This window comes from Nomascus leucogenys, chromosome 17 (assembly GCF_006542625.1).
Source record: "Nomascus leucogenys isolate Asia chromosome 17, Asia_NLE_v1, whole genome shotgun sequence".
Classification (NCBI taxonomy): domain Eukaryota; kingdom Metazoa; phylum Chordata; class Mammalia; order Primates; family Hylobatidae; genus Nomascus; species Nomascus leucogenys.
This window is the reverse complement of record NC_044397.1, coordinates 72,516,645-72,533,558: the sequence shown is the minus strand read 5'-3', so window position 1 is coordinate 72,533,558 and position 16,914 is coordinate 72,516,645. Positions and strand designations below refer to the sequence as shown.

Here is a 16,914-nt window from a genome sequence, read left to right as displayed (position 1 = left end):
TTCCATTCTCCATTCCATTCCATTCTGCATTCCATTCTCCATTCCATTCCATTCTGCATTCCATTCTCCATTCCATTCCATTCTCCATTCCATTCTGTATTTCATTCTCCATTCCATTCCATTCTGCATTCCATTCTCCATTCCATTCCATTCTCCTTTCTATTCTCCATTCTATTCCATTCTCCATTCCTTTCCATTCTCCACTCCATTCTCCAGTCCATTCCCCATTCTATTCCATTCTCCATTCCATTCCATTCTGCATTCCATTCTCCTTTCCATTCCATTCTCCATTCCATTCCATTCTCCAGTCCATTCTCCATTCCTTTCCATTCTGCATTCCTTTCTCCTTTCCATTCCATTCTCCATTCCATTTTCCATTCCATTTCATTCTCCATTTCATTCCATTCTGCATTCCGTTCGCCATTCCATTCCATTCTACATTCCATTCTCCATTCCATTCCATTCTGCATTCCTTTCTCCATTCCATTCCATTCTCCATTCCATTCTGCATTTCATTCTCCATTCTTTTCCATTCTGCATTCCATTCTCCATTCCATTCCATTCTCCTTTCTATTCTCCATTCCATTCCATTCTCCATTCCTTTCCATTCTCCACTCCATTCTCCAGTCCATTCCCCATTCTATTCCATTCTCCAGTCCATTCCATTCTGCATTCCATTCTCCTTTCCATTCCATTCTCCATTCCATTCTCCATTCTCCTTTCCATTCCATTCTCCATTCCATTCTCCATTCCATTTCATTCTCCATTCTATTCTCCATTCCATTCCATTCTCCTTTCCATTCTCCATTCCATTCTCCATTCCTTTCCATTCTGCATTCCATTGTCCATTCCATTGTATTCTCCATTCCATTCTCCATTCCATTCCACTCTCCATTCTATTCTCCATTCTCCATTCCATTCTCCATTCCATTTCATTCTACATTCCATTCTCCATTCCATTCCATTCTGCATTCCATTCTCCATTCCATTCTCCATTCTCCATCCCGTTCTCCATTCCGTTCTCCATTCCATTCCTTTCTCTGTTCCATTCTCCATTCCATTTTCCATTACAGTCCATTCTCCATTACATTCCTTTCCATTCTCTATTGCACTCCATTCCATTCCATTCCATTCCATTCCATTCTCCATTCCATTCTCCATTCAATTACATTCCTTTCCATTCCATTCTCCATTCCATTCCATTCCTTTCCATTCTCCATTCCATTACATTCTCCATTCCATTCTCCATTCCATTGCATTCTCCATTTCATTCTCTATTCCATTCCATTCTCTATTTCACTCTCCATTCTCCAGTGCATTCTCCATTCCATTCCATTCTCCTTTCCATTCTCCATTGCATTCCATTCTCCTTTCCATTCTCCATTCCATTCCATTCTCCATTCCATTCTCCATTCCTTTCCATTCTGCATTCCATTGTCCATTCCATTGCATTCTCCATTCCATTCTCCATTCCATTCCACTCTCCATTCTATTCTCCATTCTCCATTCCATTCTCCATTCCATTCCATTCTCCATTCCATTCCATTCTCCATTCCATTTTCCATTCCATTCTATTTTCCATTCCATTCTATTTTCCATTCCATTCCATTCTCCTTTCCATTCTCCATTCCATTCTATTCTCCATTCCATTCCATTCCATTCTCCACTCCATTCTCCATTCCATTCTCCAGTCCATTCTCCATTCCATTCCATTCTCCATTCCATTCCATTCTCCATTCCATTCCATTCTCCATTCCATTCCATTCTGCATTCCGTTCGCCATTCCATTCCATTCTACATTCCATTCTCCATTCCATTCCATTCTGCATTCCTTTCTCCATTCCATTCCATTCCATTCTCCATTCCATTCTGCATTTCATTCTCCATTCTATTCCATTCTGCATTCCATTCTCCATTCCATTCCATTCTCCTTTCTATTCTCCATTCCATTCCATTCTCCATTCCTTTCCATTCTCCACTCCATTCTCCAGTCCATTCCCCATTCTATTCCATTCTCCATTCCATTCCATTCTGCATTCCATTCTCCATTCCATTGCATTCTCCGTTTCATTCTCCATTCCATTCCATTCTCTATTCCACTCTCCATTCTCCAGTGCATTCTCCATTCCATTCCATTCTCCTTTCCATTCTCCATTGCATTCCATTCTCCTTTCCATTCTCCATTCCATTCTCCATTCCTTTCCATTCTGCATTCCATTGTCCATTCCATTGTATTCTCCATTCCATTCTCCATTCCATTCCACTCTCCATTCTATTCTCCATTCTCCATTCCATTCCATTCTCCATTCCATTCCATTGTCCATTCCATTCCATTCTCCATTCCATTTTCCATTCCATTCTATTTTCCATTCCATTCCATTCTCCTTTCCATTCTCCATTCCATTCTATTCTCCATTCCATTCCATTCCATTCTCCACTCCATTCTCCATTCCATTCTCCAGTCCATTCTCCATTCCATTCCATTCTCCATTCCATTCCATTCTCCATTCCATTCCATTCTCCATTCCATTCCATTCTGCATTCCGTTCGCCATTCCATTCCATTCTACATTCCATTCTCCATTCCATTCCATTCTGCATTCCTTTCTCCATTCCATTCCATTCTCCATTCCATTCTGCATTTCATTCTCCATTCTATTCCATTCTGCATTCCATTCTCCATTCCATTCCATTCTCCTTTCTATTCTCCATTCCATTCCATTCTCCATTCCTTTCCATTCTCCACTCCATTCTCCAGTCCATTCCCCATTCTATTCCATTCTCCAGTCCATTCCATTCTGCATTCCATTCTCCTTTCCATTCCATTCTCCATTCCATTCTCCATTCTCCAGTCCATTCTCCATTCCATTCCATTCTGCATTCCTTTCTCCTTTCCATTCCATTCTCCATTCCATTTTCCATTCCATTTCATTCTCCATTTCATTCTCCATTCCATTCCATTCACCATTCCACTCTCCATTCTATTCCATTCTCCATTCCATTCCATTGCATTCTCCATTCCATTTCATTCTCCATTCCATTCTCCAGTCCATTCTCCATTCCATTCCATTCTGCATTCCATTCTGCATTCCATTCCATTCTCCATTCCATTGTCCAGTCCATTCTCCATTCCATTCCATTCTGCATTCCATTCTCCATTCCATTAGATTCTGCATTCCATTCTCCATTCCATTCCATTCTCCAGTCCATTCTCCATTCCATTCCATTCTGCATTCCATTCCCTTCTGCATTCCATTCTCCATTCCATTCTGCATTCCATTCCCTTCTGCATTCCATTCTCTATTCCATTCCATTCTCCTTTCCATTCCATTCTCCATTCCATTCTCCATTCTATTCTCCATTCCGTTCCATTCTCCATTCTATTCCATTCTGCATTCCATTCTCCATTCCATTCTCCATTCCATTTTCCATTCCATTCCCTTCTGCATTCCATTCCATTCTCCATTCCATTTCATTCTTCAGTCCATTCTCCAGTCCATTCTCCATTCCATTCCATTCTCCATTCCATTTTCCATTCCATTCCATTCTCCATTCCATTCCATTCTCCATTCCATTCCATTCTGCATTTCATTCTCCATTCCATTCCATTCTGCATTCCATTCTCCATTCCATTCCATTCTGCTTTCCATTCTCCATTCCATTCAATTGTCCATTCCATTCTCCCTTCCATTCCATTCTCCATTCTATTCCATTCCATTCTACACTCCATTCTCCATTCCTTTCCATTCTCGATTCCATTCCATTCCATTCTCCATTCCTTTCCATTCTCGATTCCATTCCATTCCATTCTCCAGTCCATTCTCCATTCCATTCTCCATTCCATTCCATTCTCCATTCCATTCCATTCTCCATTCCGTACCATTCCCTTCTCCATTCTATTCTCCATTCCATTCTCCATTCCATTCTCCATTCCATTCCATTCTCCAGTCCATTCTCCATTCTATTCCATTCTCCATTGCATTCCATTCTGCATTCCATTCTCCATTCCATTCCAGTCTCCATTGCATTCCATTCTGCATTCTATTCTCCTTTCCATTCCATTCTCCATTGCATTCCATTCTGCATTCCATTCTCCTTTCCATTCTCCATTCCATTCCATTCTCCATTCCATTCTCCATTCCATTCTCCATTCCATTCCATTCCATTCTCCATTCCATTCCATTCTCCATTCGATTCTCCATTCCATTCCATTCTCCATTCCATTCCATTCCATTCTCCACTCCATTCTCCATTCCATTCTCCAGTCCATTCTCCATTCCATTCCATTCTCCATTCCATTCCATTCTCCATTCCATTCCATTCTCCATTCCATTCCATTCTGCATTCCGTTCGCCATTCCATTCCATTCTACATTCCATTCTCCATTCCATTCCATTCTGCATTCCTTTCTCCATTCCATTCCATTCCATTCTCCATTCCATTCTGCATTTCATTCTCCATTCTATTCCATTCTGCATTCCATTCTCCATTCCATTCCATTCTCCTTTCTATTCTCCATTCCATTCCATTCTCCATTCCTTTCCATTGTACATTCCATTCTCCATTCCATTCTCCATTCCATTCCATTCTCCATTCCATTCTCCTTTCCATTCCATTCTCGATTCCATTCCATTCCATTCCATTCTCCCTTCCATTCCATTCTCCATTCCATTCACTTCCATTCTCCATTCCATTCCATTCTCTATTCCATTCTCCATTCCATTCCATTCTCCATTCCATTCCATTCTCCATTCCATTGCATTCCATTCTCCATTCCATTCCATTTCATTCTCCATTCCATTCTCCAGTCCATTCTCCATTCCTTTCCATTCTCCATTCCATTCCATTCTGCTTTCCATAGTCCATTCCATTCCATTCTCCATTCCATTCCATTCTCCATTCCATTCCATTCTCCATTCTATTCTCCATTCCATTCTCCATTCCATTCCATTCTCCATTCTATTCCATTCTCCATTTCATTCTCCATCCCATTCCATTCTGCATTCCATTCTCCATTCCATTCCCTTATGCATTCCATTCTCCATTCCACTCCATTCTGCATTCCATTCTCCTTTCCATTCCATTCTCCATTCCATTCCATTCTGCATTCCATTCTCCTTCCCATTCTCCTTTCCATTCTCCATTCCATTCCATTCTCCATTGCATTCTCCATTCCATTCCATTCTCCATTCCATTCTCCGTTCCATTGCATTCTCCATCCCATTCTCCGTTCCATTCCTTTCTCCAGCCCATTCTCCATTCCATTCTCTTCTCCATCCCATTCTCCATTCCATTGCATTCTCCATTACATTCCTTTCTGCATTCCATTTTCCATTCCATTCCGTTCTCCATTCTCCATTTCTTTCCATTCTCCATTCTCCATTCCATTCCCTTCCATTCTCCATTCCATTCCATTCTCCATTCTCCATTCCATTCTCCAGTCCATTCTCCATTGTCCATTCCATGCTCCTTTCCATTCCATTCCAGCCTGTCCGTGTCGTTTAATTACGAAAATTTCGGCCTGGCACGGTGGCTCATACCTGTAATCCGAGCACTTTGGGAGGCCGAGACGGGCGGATAACGAGTTCAGGAGATCACGACCATCCTGGCTAACACGGTGAAACCCCGTCTCTACTAAAAACACAAAGAAATTAGCCGGGTGTGGTGGCAGGCACCTGTAGTCCCAGCTACTCAGGAGGCTGAGGGAGGAGAATGGCGTGAACCCGTGAGGTGGAGATTGCAGTGAGCCGAGATCGCACCACTGCACTCCAGCGTGGGCGACAGAGTGAGACTCTGTCTCAAAAAACAAAACAAAAAAAAAAGAAAATTTCCAGAACCTTTGTCCTTTATGGCACAGACTTTTTGGAAAAATAAATTCCTCTTTCTTCTTTTAAGATGTTCCTTGTGTGGAGGCTGTCTGCTGTTTCCTTATGATTAAAGAGGCGCACTTCTTGACAAGATGTGACTCTCGTCAGTATACTGACTAGGTGATATTGTGTCCTTTTCAGGACACAATCTGGAGGCATATGATGGTCAGTGTCAATACTAATCACCAGTTAAGGTTGTTACCTGATTTCATCCCTGTACAATTCCTGTTTTTTTCCTTTTTAGAGATAATTAACAGTCTGTGGGGCAACACTTTGAGATCAAGAAATATCCTGCTAATCATCACAATTTCCCCTAGATTCTGCATCTGTAATTAGTTACCCACTGCTATTATGCCAAATCTTAGTAGTCTAAAACAACAGATACTTATGAACTCAGACAGTTCCTATGGGTCAGGAATTTGGCAGTGGCTTGGCTGGGTGGTTCTGGCTCAGGGTCTCTAATGAGGTTGCATTTAAGCACCAGCCAGAAGCTGCAGTCATCTGAAGGCTTGCCCAGGGCTGGAGAATCTACTTTCAAGATGATTCATTCACATGCCTGGCAAGTTAGTGCTAGAACTGAGAAGGCCTCAGTTCCTTATCACATGGAACTTCCCACAGGGCTACCTGACTGTCATCATGACATGACAGCTGGCTTCTCCTACAGAAAGAGATCTCAGAGAGAAAGCAAGGAGAAAGCAGTGCCTCCTGTGACCTACTCTTGGAAGTCATACAGTGTCACTTCCACCATATTCATTCTATTTGCCCACTTGATTCAAGGGGAAAATTAAGCATTAACTTTTTTTTTTTTTTGAGACAGAGTCTCGCTCTGTCACCCAGAAAATGACTAGAAATTGCTTTAAAAATTATTTTGATTAGAAATTAAATATCATAAAACTTAACCTTTAAAAAAAATCACAAATAGACAATTTATAAGATATAAGATAAAAAAGTACTATATACTTATAAGAAAATTTTAGCTTTAAAAGCATATATCGGAAAATAAGAGAGGTGAAAACAACAGAGCTAAGCATTTCCCTTGGGCATCAGAAGAGAGGAAACAAAAAGAAGTAAGAATAAGGACAGGAATTGGTGACAAAGAGAAACACAACAAAACCAAAGAAGACTAAAAAAAGGTATAACTTTAAAAATATTAAAACAATAGACCTTTAGAGCAAGTCTAATGAAGGAAATAAAAGATGCAAACAAAAAGCAAAATGAAAAAGGGATAAATAACTATGGACTCAACATAATTAAAATAAGAAGAGTAGGCTGCACAATTTGCTAATAAATTGTAAAACCTAGGTTAAATGGATACATTTCTGGAAAATCATAAAACACCAAAACTGGCACAAAAAGAAATAGAAAACCTGAATAGAACAAAAAGCATTCAAATATCTGAAATAGAAATCAAGTACTTTCCCTCCCAAAAAGCCCTAGACTGAGATGGTTAACATGGATGAATTATTAAACTTTCAAAAACATCTTTCCCAAATTGCCAGAAAGTAGGAAAAATTAAAAAAAAGAACACCAAAAACAAACAGACACAACAGCTCTTAATAGGAGACCAATATTAATTCCAAATGCAAATAAGGAGAAGTCAACCAAAGAACAAAAAGATCACTTCCCAAATATGCATATACACAAAAATTCCAATAAGAATTTTAACTGACTAAATTTAAAAAGCATTATCCATTTGATGGCATATATAAAATGGGCAAAATTCCTCTAAGGACATAAACTACCAAAGTTCACTCCAGATGAACTGGAGAGCCTCCTAATGAAATTGAATTTGTAGTAAAAAACCTACCCACAAAGAAAGCTCCAGGCCGTGAGGGCTTCACTGCCAAATTCTACCAAACACTTAAGGAAGAGATAATACCAATTCTACACAAAAATCTTTCTGAAAACAGAAGACAGAACACTTGCAAATAATTTTAGGAGATGACATTACCCTGAAACCAAAACCAGACAAAATCATTACAAGAAAACTACAACAAATATTCCTCATGAATAATAGACGAAAATCCTTCAAAGTACTAGCCAACCAAATCCAACAATATAGAAAAGAAATACTGCATTTGAGCAGGTGAGGTTTATCCCAGGATACAAACTAGATCAACACTCATATATCAAAAAATGTGTCAACTTCCAAATACGGCCAAGTTAAGAAACTGATATCTCCCATTCTCCAAAACAACTTTAAAGTTGGACAAAATTATTTAAAAAAACACTCATATCGGGTTCTAGAAATTAACCAAAAGGAAGCAACAACGTGGGAAGCATTCATTCATAAAAAACTGAGAAACTCTGGGTAAAAACAGTGGGAGTCTGTGGCATTTTTACCTAGTTTGCTCCCATCCACCTCAGCACCACCCCCATCCCCCCCATACTGTTAGTCCAACAGTTCTTTTGAAGGGGGAGGGATAGAGTATGACTAGTCATAAAAAGAATCTTTACTACTGGAGCAGGCTGACCTGATTTGGGGCGGACAGCTAAAAACCTACGCTCAGAGGCACTATCAGTAAAAGTAGAGAACTCAGTAGGAAATGAAAGGCTGGGTAGCCTTGCCACTCTCTTCCTCTCTTCCTTTAACCAATGTCAAAATTAAGAATTTATGAGCCAATGCCCTTGATCAACGTGTTTTCTAAAAACACTAACGTTACAATTAAGTTATTTCTAATTTGCAAATAACATAGGTTATAGCATTTTTTTTTGGCCCTGGCATAATTTTAGGCTATGACAGAAAATGACAATAATCGCTTTAACCTGAATTAATACCTTAACTGGTTCATGTTCCCCCAGTGAGGAAAACAGATTCCATAAAGGCAGGACTAGGGTTATTTCACTTGTCTTCCTGCTCGCGCTCTGCATACTGGCCGACTCACCCACCTTTCCGCTCTCATCCTCACAACTGACTTCCAGGATCCTTCCCTGATGTATTCCTCCTGTGTATTCCTGCAGCAGTCTGTACTTCATTTTTTATCACAGCCGTTATTACACTATATTACAACTGCTAGGAATTGTTCCTATTTTCCGAATTTTCCACTAGACCATACCTTACTCAGTTTTGTATCTCTAGGATACTTTCCACTGTCAGACACACAGGAGGTACTGAATGAATGAATGAATGAATGAATGAATACATTTTCAACTATAGTTTTAAAGTTTTAAAAATCTTTCCACAGATTGTAGACCACCCATTTAATGGTCCATGTGTTTTCAATCTTTTAAGCAAAAACAACCCTTGTTCTTATGAAAACCTATATGAAAGAGATTAAGGTTAAACTGTCCTGGGTAAAAGAGAGGCTAGGAGATGGGGGAGTAGACAGCCCTCAGGCAAGAGTCCTGGGAAGTCCTAGGACTTCACATAACCCAGTTTCAAAACATAGCATTAATCTAGTACAGAAGGAAGAAAATCACCAATAAAAATAAATTATAGGAAAAAAAGTAGTTTATTTTTTCCATGTTGGTTCTTGTGCTGGTTTTTAAAATTAAATCTTTGACAGCCTCCTGACTTAGGATGTGCTGATTAAAACACCAAAATAAAATAGGCAAAGCAATTATGGACAGGGAGAATTCTTAAAATTATAAGACAGACTTCTCCATTTTATCTTCCCTTCTACCCTAATACCAAAAACAAACAAAAATCTTCTTTAAATAAGACTAACTTGGATTACATTATCTATAAAGGCTTATAAAAGCCTTTTATAAGTAATGACTTGAAAACTGGGGAGAAAAAAGAATGAGACTATAATACGATCTCCAGTTAAGGCTCTGAAGATGGTGTCTTTACCAGTTACAAAGAAGCTAGAGAAAAATGACTGTACGGACCTTAAAATTCAATCTTTAACCTCTAGAGTTTTCCTGCTTTAAAATTTTAAAATTTTAGTGATATAGAAGAACAAATAAAATAAGAGATTGTTTTAAGAAACTAATTTTGGAGAACAAAAATCTATATACATTTACTTTGTATTATATTAAATACATAAAATAATAGGTGAACAGACTTCATCCTAGAATTTCATTTAATAGTGATACTTGAATAACTCAATTTATTCTTAGCCTATTCGATTCTTTTCAAGTCTTTCAAGTTTAAGCAAAAAATGCACTTACATCATCTGTAATACCAAAAATTTTAGATGTCAAGTATTTAAGTATGACAATTCCAAATAACCAAAAACATCCTTGAATAACCTAAAAAAAGAAAACAAAAATAACTTTGATGCTTCATATTCCATAGACATAGGCTAGGAAGAAAAAAATAAATGCTTTAATCACACACGAAATACATATTAGTATCTACAAGAGAAAATGTTAGAAAATGCATCTCAATTTAAAATCAAGCATGTTGCTCAAAATCAAGGGACAGTAACTAAAAATAAAAATATAATCATACAATCTTATAAAAATTAATACATTTTATAGAAGATTTACACAACCACTGCAGTTAAATTCCCTTTAACAGTTTCTTATACATGCACTGTTTCTCAGATGAAACATGAGTAATAAATAAAACTGGAATTTTTTAACTACATACCCAGGATTAACTTTAACTTGTTTCATAAAAAGGGCAATTTGGTACATTAAAATTGAGCACTAACATACTATAAAACTGTTGGATTCCCTGAATTACACAGATCATTTTCTTAAAAGTAAAACGTAAAACCAATGATATATTTTAGAGAAGAAAAAACATAAGCATCAAAATAGATTGATTCTTACCCATAAACTAAGTTCAGATACATTTATTTTCAGGAAATGTGGTTTCATTGCCAGAATACCCTGAGTAGAGAAAAATAACATAGTATACACAGTTAACACTTATAGACATAAATTCAAGTACCAAAAAATTCTTCTAAATAATAAGATTCTCAAGTATCTAAAATTTAGCACATGGTTGACTTTCCACATACCATCCACATGCTCATTTCTAGAGTCAGTGACTTCAAGGTATAGCCCTATTATCCAAAGTCAATTAAGTGAATGCGTGACTTTTTAAAGTTGAAAAAGGAATCACCATATGTAAATGCCTATGACTGATTTGACATTTCTGATTTATCTCTGAGCCACGAGGTATATAACATTTTCAGAATTTTGAACAGTAGTCATACAGGCATAAGATTTTCCTTTAGCTAAAAATTACTGACTCTTAGGGTAAACAACAAATGAAATGTTAATGGATCAACTAAATACTTCTCTTGTCAAATCTTAAGTATTTTCAGTAGTAACGCTCCCAAACCTTGGGGAGCTAAAACTACTTCAAACATGGCAAAAATATGATTAGAGATCAAAACATAAATACTTGAAACCAAATTAAATCTTTTTGGAAGTTTCTGAATACCTGAGAATACAAAATGTGATACAATTCAGGTTTCAAAGTGATTAATTATAAATATATGCAAATGTGTGTTTATAGTTAAATATGCACAAACATGCTGTATTCCCTGTTATCATTTATTTTTATACACCAAAATATATGGAATATACATAAATATGCTTAATTCATATCTAAGACGCACCTCAGTGTGAAGCATCTAGCAGCATACCTGACATATAGAACTGAAGAGAAATTTCCTACAAAATGACTTAAATTAGATTTTATTTATATGTAATATTTGATTCAATGGTTTCCCTGTCCATAGTACCAAGATTCATGTACTTTATCCTGGGTGATAGCAGTACATGACAAAGTACATATGTAAAATATACAACTGAGTACTTTGTCACTTTGACACAGAACTGAAGAACTATACTTATTAATCCCAAAGTTACGATTTTTCTTGTTGTTGTTGCTGAAAATATAGCATCATGCTAATTGTTAATTTCTGTAGCTAAATATACTCAAGGCACAACCTGAAAAGGGTGGTGGCCCAGACTGGGAAGAGGCATATTTTTGAGAAATGGGTTTTTGTTTTTTGTTTGTTTTTTTTTTTTTTTTTGAGACGGAGTCTCGCTCTGTCACCCAAGCTGGAGTGCAGTGGCGCAATCTCGGCTCACTGCAAGCTCCGCCTCCCGGGTTCACGCCATTCTCCTGCCTCAGCCTCTCCGAGTAGCTGGGACTACAGGCGCCTGCCACCACGCCCGGCTAATTTTTTGTATTTTTAGTAGAGACGGGGTTTCACCGTGGTCTCGATCTCCTGACCTCGTGATCCGCCCGCCTCGGCCTCCCAAAGTGCTGGGATTACAAGCGTGAGCCACCGCGCCCGGCCGGGTTTTTAAATAAATATTATTTGTAAAATAAATGAAAATGGAGCTTTCAAATGTAATGGCTTCCAGAAATTAAGAAACCCCAAATGATCTGAGTCACTTAATTACTCAAGAAGTAGAATACATTCCAATTACGACAGTGCAATACGCTTTTAAAGTCATCGGGAATCTAACGCACATGCACTTTAAACATAAGGAGTAACAAGTTTGCAAACATTTTAATGGAAACTCATCAAAAAAAAAGGCAGTCTTTAAATTTCAGAAGACTTTTGGACTTATAAAGTCATCCTGCCAGCCGGGCACAGTGGCTCACACCTGTAATCCCAGCACTTTGGGAGGCCGAGGTAGGCAGATCACCTGACGTCGGAAGTTCGAGACCAGCCTGACCAACATGGAGAAACCCCGTCTCTACTAATAATAGAAAATTAGCCGGGCATGGTGGCATATGCTTGTAATCCCAGCTACTCGGAAGGCTGAGACAGGAGAATAGCTTGAACCTGGGAGGCAGAGTGAGCTGAGATTGCGCCACTGCACTCCAGCGTAGGCCATGAGAGCGAAACTCCGTCTTAAAAAAAAAAAAAACAACACAACAAAACAAACAAAAAAAAAAACAAAGTCATCCTGCCAAATGTGGCAGAAGGAATTAGATGACGTTCCATCAATTTGTTCTAATTCTGTAAAATACTCTCTCCATAATCTAAAGATGCTCTTGGTAGTGATTTAGCAATATAAAATTGAATCATCACCTTACTAAAGCCTTCTGAAAGTCCATATAAGTAGACAAGGGGCAAAAAACAAAACAAACCAAAAAAAAAAAAAACCCTAAGTAATCAAGGCCTTGATCTTCTGATCACAGTGGAATGAAGAGGGGAGGCTGTTATAAGATTGCAGTTCGAGGAAAGGGGTTCAAAAAGTGGAGCAGGAGTAGGATAAAAATGGAAAGGAAGAAGGGAGAAGAAAGCATAGAAATCTTTCTGAAATGATACTAATTTTTCATTGTTTTTTTTCCTGTTTTAAAAGTGAGTACTTAATAAACACCATCACATCTAGAATATTCAGTAAGACACTTAAGATGGTTCCTACAGAAAACCCTCATGAATCCTAAGCCAGTGAAGAAAAAATTGTTAAACCATGAGTTTCAAAAACAGCCATATAAGTAAGGAATAGTTACCCAAATAAGGACCAAAGAAGAAGCATAATAATAACATTGAGTTCCCAAACATCAAAACAAAACAAAGTGCAAGAGAAATCTGGAAAAAATCCAAGAAAAAAATATAAGTAATGCACATAAAACAAAAAACCTTTGTTTTTTATTGTGAAAATTGTACATGCCCATAATAAACAGAATTCAAACTGTTCAAAAGGGACTATAAGATTAAAACAGCCCATTCTCCATCCCACACTTCAAACTCCCAGAGATAACCATCATCAACAGTTTCCTGTGCATCCTTCCAGACAACATGTATAAATTCTAGTTTATATATTTTGTTAAACCACAAACAGACACTTACCCCACAAGCTATACTATTTCTTGCTTTTATTTGTAATGTTTCAGAGAGCTTTCCATACACATGCAAGCCAATCTAATACATTCTGCTTAAGAACTGGAAAAAGTATTCTATTCCACAGATGTACCCTAATTTATTTAAATAGTCCTCCGTATACTGCAAAACACTTAAGAGCTTTCCACTTCTATTTTGTTTTGTTTGGATCTTCCTGATAAAAACACTGCTGTGATAGACATCCTTATGTGTATACCTTATGTACATGTCAGTACATTTATGAATAAATTACTAGAAGTGAAACTGATGGATCAAGGATATACACATCTTTTAATTCAATACAAATATTGACAAATTGGCCTACAAAAAGATTGTGCCAATTCACTTTCCCACCAACTGGGCAGGAGAGTTCCTATGGATATATATTCTGGCAACACTGTATTATTCTTTTAAATATCTGCCAATCCAGTGGGGAAAAAATGTTACCTCATTGTTTCACTTTTCCATTCTTTTAATAGTAGATGAGACACAGCACCTTTTATTCTATTTGCTGGTTATGTTGTCTTGTGTGTATGTGTGAACTGCTTATTCCCACTGCCCATCTGTCTATTGGGCTCTCATTATTTTCCTTAACAGCTCTCTTCATATATTACAGACCATAGCCCCAATATCCAGAATCTACAAGAGACTTAAACAAATTTACAAGAAAAAAAAAACAACTCCATCAAAAAGTGGGCGAAGGATATGAACAGACACTTCTCAAAAGAAGACATTTATGTGGCCAACAAACATATGAAAAAAAAGTTCATTATCACTGGTCATTAGAGAAATGCAAATCAAAACCACAATGAGATACCATCTCACACCAGTTAGAATGGTGATCATTAAAAAGTCAGGAAACAACAGATGCTGGAAAGGATGTGGAGAAATAGGAACACTTTTACACTGTTGGTGACAGTGTAAATTAGTTCAACTATTGTGGAAGATAGTGTGACGATTCCTCAAGGATCTGGAACCAGTAATACCATTTGACCCAGCAATCCCATTGCTGGGTATATACTCAAAGGATTATAAATCATTCTACTATAAAGATACATGCACACATACGTTTATTGCAGCACTATTCACAATAGCAAAGACTTGGAACAAACCCAAATGCCCATCAATGATAGACTGGATAAAGAAAATGTGGCGTATATACACCATGGAATACTATGCAGCTATAAAAAAAGGATGAGTTCATGTCCTTTGCAGGGACATGGATGAAGCTGGAAACCATCATTCTCAGCAAACTAACACAGGAACAGAAAACCAAACACCGCATGTCCTCACTCATAAGTGTCATTTGAACAATGAGAACACATGGACACAGGGAGGGGAACATCACATTCTGGTGCCTGTTGGGGGTGGGGGGCTAGGGGAGGAATAGCATTAGGAGAAATACCTAATGTAGATGACAGGTTGATGGGTGCAGCAAACCACCATGGCACGTGTATACCTATGTAACGAACCTCCACTTGCTGCACATGTATCCCAGAGCTTAAAGTACATATATATATACACACACACACATATATACACACACACACATATATATACACATATATATATAGAACATAGCTCCTTATCAAGTAAACATATTGTAAATATTTTTCTCAGTTCATTTTTGACCTTTGTGGTATTTTTTGTATTATGGTTATTTTCTAAATATTTATGTTAGCAAATGTATCTTTCATTTCCTTTAGGTCTTTGGATTTATCTGTCATTTAAAAAGGCACTAAAAATAAAATAATCCATATTTTCTTCCAGAAGATTTATTTTTGATCCATATATATCAATTTCAATGTGAATTTCAGAATCAGCTTGTTTCAAAAACTAAAATTTTTATTAAAACTACTTTATTTAATAATGTATGTTATTTATAGTTATATCTGGTTCAACATTGAATCTTTAGATCCCAAAGCAATACATGTTCCTTCCATTTCTTTAAATCTTCTTTTACATGCATTAGCAAGTACGGTTTTCTTTATATAGATCCTGCATATTTTCTTGAGTTTATTCTAAAGCATATTATTTTTGCTGTTGTTGTATCAAGAATCTTCATATTTTCTGATTGTTTGCATATAGAAAAATTATATTAAATATGCATCAGTGAATATGATTTCATTGTTTCTAGTAGTAGTTTATTTGGATTTCTCAAGTATTCAAAACGATATCAACTACAATGATATTTTTACATCTTCCTTTGAATTATTTTTTAGTCAATTGTATTAGCTGACATTTCTGCAACAAAGTTAAGTAATAAGAGAGGCAGTAAGCATATTTATCATGCTTCTGGCATTAATGGAAATAGGAAATTGTTCTATTGCTTCATCATTTTATGTGGTACTAGTTTTTGTTTTGAGGTGTGGGTATCTTAAATTTCAATGAAATATCCATCTATTTTTACTTGATTATGGTCTTAAACACCAAAAATAGATGTTGGCTTTTATCAAATACCTTTACAGTATCAAAGGTATTATTATATTGTGGATTTTTTTTTTTTTTTTTTGAGACAGAGTCTCGCTCTGTTGCCCAGGCTGGAGTGCAGTGGCGCGATCTTGGCTCACTGCAAGCTCCACCTCCCAGGTTCACACCATTCTCCTGCCTCAGCCTCCCAACTAGCTGGGACTACAGCTGCCCACCACCACACCCGGCTAATTTTTTGTATTTCTAGTAGAGACAGGGTTTCACCGTGTTAGCCAGGATGGTCTCGATCTCCTGACCTCGTGATCCACCCGCCTGGGCCTCCCAAAGTGCTGGGATTACAGGCGTGAGCCACCGCGCCCAGCCTATTATGGATTTTTTTAAACTTCTCAATGTGATAAATCATATTAATAGAATTTCTAATATCAACGCATTCCTGATTTCCTGGAATGAGGCACTTAGATACAAATTTAACTATGTAAAAAATCTATCTGAGCAAAACTACAAAACTTCAATGAAAGTAATCGAAGAACTTTATAAATACATAAAGTTATTCCATGTACAGGAAGATTCCATATTGTCAAGATGCCAGTTCTTCCCAACTTGATCTATAGATTCAGCACAATCCCAATCATGAGCCTAGCAAATTATCAATAAAGTGATTCTGAAGTTTATATGGAGATATAAACAACCCAGTACAGAGCCAACTCAATACTGAAGAGCAAAGTCAGAGGACTGACACTACCCCACTTCAAGACTTACTACAAAGTTACTGTAATCAAGACAGTGTGGTATTTGTGAAAGAAGACACGAACAGATCAAGGGAACAAAATATAGAGCCCAGAAATAGACTCACATATATAGTCAACTGAT

At 37.4% G+C, this 16,914-nt stretch overlaps 1 long non-coding RNA gene across 1 annotated transcript; it reads right to left on the bottom strand.

Annotated features, from left to right (window-relative positions):
- Positions 1 to 9,980: 9,980 nt before the first annotated feature.
- Positions 9,981 to 13,326, bottom strand: LOC115830896. Its single transcript, XR_004026427.1, has 3 exons — positions 13,245 to 13,326; positions 10,589 to 10,648; positions 9,981 to 10,060 (listed from the first exon to the last, which is right to left on the bottom strand). It is a non-coding gene; the product is annotated as an uncharacterized LOC115830896 (long non-coding RNA).
- Between the last annotated feature and the right edge of the window lie 3,588 nt (positions 13,327 to 16,914).